Here is an 8,599-nt window from a genome sequence, read left to right on the forward strand (position 1 = left end):
TAACTATTATTAGTAGTAGTATTATAATGATTTGAACAAGTTGGGACAACCCTTCAGTTCACTACTGTACCTATCAATTATCCAGTAGTAGTGATTATGGTTCCTCAATATGCATTTAACATATTACAGCTTAGGCTATGTGTTACAGCACTACTTTTGGTGTTTTTTCAGGAGAAAATGTCATGTAATTGTCCCCTTCAAAGTTGATATCAGATTTTAGCCCCTGCTAGGGCAGATGGCACACAGACAGCAGAACTGGGGACAGACTGGTAGAGACAGGGAGTCTCAGGTAAGTTTGTTGCACCCCATATACAGTCAGTGTACAGTACCATTGCCACCTACTGTCCAGTATGTATGCAGGTATATGTACTACAACCAGCAATACCAAGAAAGGCTGGTTGTATGTAGCACATATACCTGCATACATACTGGACTGATAAGGAACACTGCTTTAACTATTATTAGTAGTAGTATTATAATGATTTGAACAAGTTGGGACAACCCTTCAGTTAACTACTGTACCTATCAATTATCCAGTAGTAGTGATTATGGTTCCTCAATATACATTTAACATATTACAGCACTACTTTTGGTGTTTTTTCAGGAATTGCTCTTGAGAAAATGTCATGTAATTGTCCCCTCCAAAGTTGATATCAGATTTTAGCCCCTGCTAGGGCAGATGGCACACAGACAGCAGAACTGGTGACAGATATGCAGGGACAGACTGGCAGAGACAGGGAGTCTCAGGTAAGTTTGTTGCACCCCATATACAGTCAGTGTACAGTACCATTGCCACCTACTGTCCAGTATGTACAGTGCCTTGCGAAAGTATTCGGCCCCCTTGAACTTTGCAACCTTTTGCCACATTTCAGGCTTCAAAAATAAAGATATTAAACTGTATTTTTTTTGTGAAGAATCAACAACAAGTGGGACACAATCATGAAGTGGAACGACATTTATTGGATATTTCAAACTTTTTTAACAAATCAAAAACTGAAAAATTGGGCTTGCAAAATTATTCAGCCCCCTTACTTAAGTTAATACTTTGTAAGCGCCACCTTTTGCTGCGATTACAGCTGTAAGTCGCTTGGGGTATGTCTCTATCAGTTTTGCACATCGAGAGACTGACATTTTTTCCCATTCCTCCTTGCAAAACAGCTCGAGCTCATTGAGGTTGGATGGAGAGCATTTGTGAACAGCAGTTTTCAGTTCTTTCCACAGATTCTCTATTGGATTCAGGTCTGGACTTTGATTTGGCCATTCTAACACCTGGATATGTTTATTTTTGAACCATTCCATTGTAGATTTTGCTTTATGTTTTGGATCATTGTCTTGTTGGAAGACAAATCTCCGTCCCAGTCTCAGGTCTTTTGCAGACTCCATCAGGTTTTCTTCCAGAATGGTCCTGTATTTGGCTCCATCCATCTTCCCATCAATTTTATCCATCTTCCCTGTCCCTGCTGAAGAAAAGCAGGCCCAAACCATGATGCTGCCACCACCATGTTTGACAGTGGGGATGGTGTGTTCTGTGTTGCTTTTACGCCAAACATAACGTTTTGCATTGTTGGCAAAAAGTTCAATTTTGGTTTCATCTGACCAGAGCACCTTCTTCCACATGTTTGGTGTGTCTCCCAGGTGGCTTGTGGCAAACTTTAAACGACACTTTTTATGGATATCTTTAAGAAATGGCTTTCTTCTTGCCACTCTTCCATAAAGGCCAGATTTGTGCAATATACAACTGATTGTTGTCGTATGGACAGAGTCTCCCACCTCAGCTGTAGATCTCTGCAGTTCATCCAGAGTGATCATGGGCCTCTTGGCTGCATCTCTGATCAGTCTTCTCCTTGTATGAGCTGAAAGTTTAGAGGGACGGCCAGGTCTTGGTAGATTTGCAGTGGTCTGATACTCCTTCCATTTCAATATTATCGCTTGCACAGTGCTTCTTGGGATGTTTAAAGCTTGGGAAATCTTTTTGTATCCAAATCCGGCTTTAAACTTCTTCACAACAGTATCTCGGACCTGCCCGGTGTGTTCCTTGTTCTTCATGATGCTCTCTGCGCTTTTAACGGACCTCTGAGACTATCACAGTGCAGGTGCATTTATACGGAGACTTGATTACACACCGGTGGATTGTATTTATCATCTTTAGTCATTTAGGTCAACATTGGATCATTCAGAGATCCTCACTGAACTTCTGGAGAGAGTTTGCTGCACTGAAAGTAAAGGGGCTGAATAAGTTTGCATGCCCAATTTTTCAGTTTTTGATTTGTTAAAAAAGTTTGAAATATCCAATAAATGTCGTTCCACTTCATGATTGTGTCCCACTTGTTGTTGATTCTTCACAAAAAAATACAGTTATATATCTTTATGTTTGAAGCCTGAAATGTGGCAAAAGGTCGCAAAGTTCAAGGGGGCCGAATACTTTCGCAAGGCACTGTAACTGTTCAAACTAGATGATAGGGACACTGTGGACAATTTTCAGCAAATTGCAGCAAATAAACTAACAGAAATAACCACTTTTCCATAAACAAGGTCTAAATCATGTTTGATTGCACTCTGGAAGTACATTTTTCACAGAACTGTTCAAACAAGATGATAGGGACACTGTGGACAATTTTCAGCAAGTGGCAGCAATTGAACTACAGAAATAACCACTTTTCCATAAACAAGGTCTAAATCATGATTGGTTGCACTCTGAATACAATGTTTTAAACATAACTGTTCAAACTACTGGCAGACGAAAACCAGAGAAGATTTGCCTGATCCTAAACCCTCCATACACCTACCGAAACACAGGACGGAACTCTAAGGGCGGATGCATGACAACCATAGAGAGGGCTCGCCTTCTGGGTTTTTGTCTGCTCAAACCACTTGTAGTTTAAACACTAACCACTTGACAGGGACACATGGCAACCAACTGAGGTCCGGACCTGCACAAGGTACGCAACTCAATGGTTTTGCCTGATCCTACGCCGAGTATACCCATACAGACCAGCTGGATTCGACTAGACAGGTGTTAATTCAGAGTTAGGATCCTGGAAGGGAATAACTCCTAATTACACACATGATTGAAAACATCCAGGGCCAAAAGACTGACGAACACAAACAAGACTGACGAACACGAACACGGAAGTAAATACATAGACAACGTGGAGCTAAAAAAGAAGGATCCGACAGAGAGTAAACTCCTAGGTTGCACTATGCTTTCCACTTCCGTTGACAAGCAGACCTAGACATCATGACCATACCACTCGACATGGACACATGGCAACCAACCGAGGACCGGACCTGTTGACAGACCTACCTAACCCTAACCCTATACCTTAACCATTCTAAAAAACTATACCTAACCCTAAGCTTAACTATTCTATTCTAAAACTATTCTAAAAAACTATACCTTACTCTTACCTCAACCTTAACCATTCTAAAAACCATACCTAACCCTAACCCTACAGACAGACAGTCTTTAAACCCAACCAACGGGTTAATCTACAAGTGGGGCCTACTACTTTGGCCGGCCGCGCCCGGACCCGTCCGGCCCGCGCGTATATGATGTGGAGTGCACACCCCTCCCTTCCCCCCCTTCGGCTTCCACGTGTCAGAGATGGAAGTGGATCAACCGACTCAAAACTAGAACCTAACCCTAAACCCCTAACCCTAACCCCCTATCCCTAACCCCCTATCCCTAAACCCCTATCCCTAAACCCCCTATCCCTAACCCTCTAACCCTAAAACCCTCTAACCCTAAACCCCTATCCCTAACCCCCTATCCCTAAAACCCTCTAACCCTAAAACCCTCTAACCCTTAACCTCTAACCCCCTAACCCTCTAACCCCCCCTTAGGCTTCCACGTGTCAGAGATGGAAGTGGATCAACCGACTCAGAACTAGAAACTAACCCCTACCCCAACACCCTAACCCCCTAACCCTAACCCCCTAACCCTAACCCCTAACCCCTATCCCTAAACCCCTATCCCTAAACCCCCTAACCCTAAAACCCCCTAACCCTAACCCCTAACCCTAACCAGTTGAAACGAAACACAATTATATTCAAAACCTAACCCTAACCCTAACCCTAACCCTAAACCCTCTAACCCTAAACCCCTATCCCTAACCCCCTATCCCTAAAACCCTCTAACCCTAAAACCCTCTAACCCTAAAACCCTCTAACCCTTAACCTCTAACCCCCTAACCCTCTAACCCCCCCTTAGGCTTCCACGTGTCAGAGATGGAAGTGGATCAACCGACTCAGAACTAGAAACTAACCCCTACCCCAACACCCTAACCCCCTAACCCTAACCCCCTAACCCTAACCCCTAACCCTAACCCCTATCCCTAAACCCCTATCCCTAAACCCCCTAACCCTAAAACCCCCTAACCCTAAAACCCCCTAACCCTAACCCCTAACCCTAACCAGTTGAAACGAAACACAATTATATTCAAAACCTAACCCTAACCCCCTAACCGTAACCCTAACCCTCGTAACCCTAACCCTGGATCAGACTCAAAACTAGAAACCTAACCCTAACCCCAACCCTCGTAACCCTAACCCTCAGGCGGCAGGGTAGCCTAGTGGTTAGAGCGTTGGACTAGTAACCGGAAGGTTGCGAGTTCAAACCCCCGAGCTGACAAGGTACAAATCTGTCGTTCTGCCCCTGAACAGGCAGTTAACCCACTGTTCCCAGGCCGTCATTGAAAATAAGAATTTGTTCTTAACTGACTTGCCTGGTTAAATAAAGGTAAAAAAAAAAATAAAAAAAAAAATAAAAAAAAAACCCTCGAAACCCTAACCCTCGAAACCCTAACCTTCGAAACCCTAACCCTCGAAACCCTAACCCTCGTAACCCTAACCCTGGATCAACAGACTCAAAACTAGAAACCTAACCAGTTGAAACAAAACACAATTATATTCAAAACCTAACCCTCTAACCCCCTAACCCTAAGCGCATATGAGTGGAGTACACCCCCTCCCTTCCCCCCTCCGGTTTCCACGTGTCAGAGATGGAAGTGGATCAACCGATTCAAACCTAGAACCCTAACCCCCTAACCCTGACCCCCCTAACCCTAAACCTAACCCCTAACCTCTAACCCAAACACTGGAGCAGTTACACCAACTTCGGAGGACACACATCACTGGAAACAACAAACAAACAAAAAATCCGGACCCGTATCTCCCATTCCCCAAGTGGACGAAAACACGGCAAAGAAATCTACCGCATACACAGGATCCCAAATGGACAAAAACGCGATGGTAGCTAGACTTGTATGGCAATTTAGCTAGTTAACTTGCTAGCTAATTTGTCCTGTGATATAAACATTGCGTTATTTTTTTACCTGAATTACACAAATTCCTCTACTCCGACAATTAATCCACACATAAACCGGTCAACTGAATCGTTTCTAGTCATCCCTCCTTCTTCATCTTTGAATTTATATGGTTATTGCCATCAACACAAATCAGTTCGTGCTTCAATCAACCACGTGAGTGAGGAGATATCACGTGCATAGGCAGAAATCCCAGGGGGGACACGACCCCCCTATCCTGGGAAAAATATGATTTCCCCCCCAATATATCACTGTAAACATATCTATGTCATTTCAATAATATGAATGAACGCAATGAAAGCACTTAAGCTGATTATAGACACTAATAGCGCGTTTTTAAGTTTCAAAAGATAGCGACCCCTTTGCCTCACAATGGTTTGATCCACTGTAGGTCATTAGTTTAGCTAACTAATGAAACTAATTGACTTGAGGTTAACGTTGGAAGCGTTCACACACACACTTGCTGAATTTGCAGAGCTGGCGCGCAAACTAAAGCAAACATTAACTATCAAGCTAGCTAGCTAACTAGTACCTATTCAATTTATGTGGAGTTGTCAAAAATTGAACTTTTGCTATCGTCTGTTAACAAGGTTGGTTATGTTTCCACCTGCCTCTAAAGAAATGTGTATTTAATGTTCAAGCATTCTTATTGGTTGGATCTCATCATTCAAGCATTCTTATTGGTTGATTTCATCTGGGTGCTTGTGTCACCGACTAACACCATGGTGTAGCTCCAGTTCTCCTCAGTCCGAGAAAACACATAGAGAAGGGTATGTGTTGCAGATTACTCCTTTGTAGAAGTCCATAACATGAAATAGATTAAACATCCCAAGGTTAATGCTGTAGATATTGTTATAAGGGAGTGTGAGACTATTGAAACATGTAACTTTCAGAGTTTTATTGTTGTTATTAATATAGTTTACAGAGTGCTAAAAGTGCTGCTGTTGCTAGCTAGCAAGCCTTTCTGGATGTAGACGATTAGCTTTGCTGGCCACCTGTGCTGGCGTTGCATTATGGGAGATGTAGTTTGGTCCTCTACGGTTTGAATGGAATAGAGGCGATTTCACGTTGTAACACGTTGAAATAAATGATGAAAGGCTGGTTGTAAGTACATATACCTGCATACATACTGGACTGATAAGGAACACTGCTTTAACTATTATTAGTAGTAGTATTATAATGATTTGAACAAGTTGGGACAACCCTTCAGTTAACTACTGTACCTATCAATTATCCAGTAGTAGTGATTATGGTTCCTCAATATACATTTAACATATTACAGCGTAGGCTATGTTAAATAAAACACTACTTTTGGTGTTTTTTCAGGAATTGCTCTTGAGAAAATGTCATGTAATTGTCCCTTCTAAGTTGATATCAGATTTTAGCCCCTGCTAGGGCAGATGGCACACAGACAGCAGAACTGGGGACAGATATGCAGGGACAGACTGGCAGAGACAGGGAGTCTCAGGTAAGTTTGTTGCACCCCATATACCGTTAGTTTACAGTACCATTGCCACCTACTGTCCAGTATGTATGCAGGTATATGTACTACAACCAGCAATACCAAGAAAGGCTGGTTGTAAGCACATATACCTGCACACATACTGGACTGATAAGGAACACTGCTTTAACTATTATTAGTAGTAGTATTATAATGATTTGAACAAGTTGGGACAACCCTTCAGTTAACTACTGTACCTATCAATTATCCAGTAGTAGTGATTATGGTTCCTCAATATACATTTAACATAGTACAGCACTACTTTTGGTGTTTTTTCAGGAATTGCTCTTGAGAAAATGTCATGTAATTGTCCCCTCCAAAGTTGATATCAGATTTTAGCCCCTGCTAGGGCAGATGGCACACAGACAGCAGAACTGGTGACAGATATGCAGGGACAGACTGGCAGAGACAGGGAGTCTCAGGTAAGTTTGTTGCACCCCATATACAGTCAGTGTACAGTACCATTGCCACCTACTGTCCAGTATGTATGCAGGTATATGTACTACAACCAGCAATACCAAGAAAGGCTGGTTGTATGTAGCACATATACCTGCATACATACTGGACTGATAAGGAACACTGCTTTAACTATTATTAGTAGTAGTATTATAATGATTTGAACAAGTTGGGACAACCCTTCAGTTAACTACTGTACCTATCAATTATCCAGTAGTAGTGATTATGGTTCCTCAATATACATTTAACATATTACAGCACTACTTTTGGTGTTTTTTCAGGAATTGGTCTTGAGAAAATGTCATGTAATTGTCCCCTCCAAAGTTGATATCAGATTTTAGCCCCTGCTAGGGCAGATGGCACACAGACAGCAGAACTGGTGACAGATATGCAGGGACAGACTGGCAGAGACAGGGAGTCTCAGGTAAGTTTGTTGCACCCCATATACAGTCAGTGTACAGTACCATTGCCACCTACTGTCCGGTATGTATGCAGGTATATGTACTACAACCAGCAATACCAAGAAAGGCTGGTTGTATGTAGCACATATACCTGCATACATACTGGACTGATAAGGAACACTGCTTTAACTATTATTAGTAGTAGTATTATAATGATTTGAACAAGTTGGGACAACCCTTCAGTTAACTACTGTACCTATCAATTATCCAGTAGTAGTGATTATGGTTCCTCAATATACATTTAACATATTACAGCGTAGGCTATGTGTTACAGCACTACTTTTGGTGTTTTTTCAGGAGAAAATGTCATGTAATTGTCCCCTTCAAAGTTGATATCAGATTTTAGCCCCTGCTAGGGCAGATGGCACACAGACAGCAGAACTGGGGACAGACTGGTAGAGACAGGGAGTCTCAGGTAAGTTTGTTGCACCCCATATACAGTCAGTGTACAGTACCATTGCCACCTACTGTCCGGTATGTATGCAGGTATATGTACTACAACCAGCAATACCAAGAAAGGCTGGTTGTAAGCACATATACCTGCATACATACTGGACTGATAAGGAACACTGCTTTAACTATTATTAGTAGTAGTATTATAATGATTTGAACAAGTTGGGACAACCCTTCAGTTAACTACTGTACCTATCAATTATCCAGTAGTAGTGATTATGGTTCCTCAATATACATTTAACATATTACAGCGTAGGCTATGTGTTACAGCACTACTTTTGGTGTTTTTTCAGGAGAAAATGTCATGTAATTGTCCCCTTCAAAGTTGATATCAGATTTTAGCCCCTGCTAGGGCAGATGGCACACAGACAGCAGAACTGGGGACAGACTGGTAGAGACAGGGA

The sequence above is a fragment of the Oncorhynchus mykiss genome, chromosome 8 (genome assembly GCF_013265735.2).
Source record: "Oncorhynchus mykiss isolate Arlee chromosome 8, USDA_OmykA_1.1, whole genome shotgun sequence".
Lineage (NCBI taxonomy): Eukaryota > Metazoa > Chordata > Actinopteri > Salmoniformes > Salmonidae > Oncorhynchus > Oncorhynchus mykiss.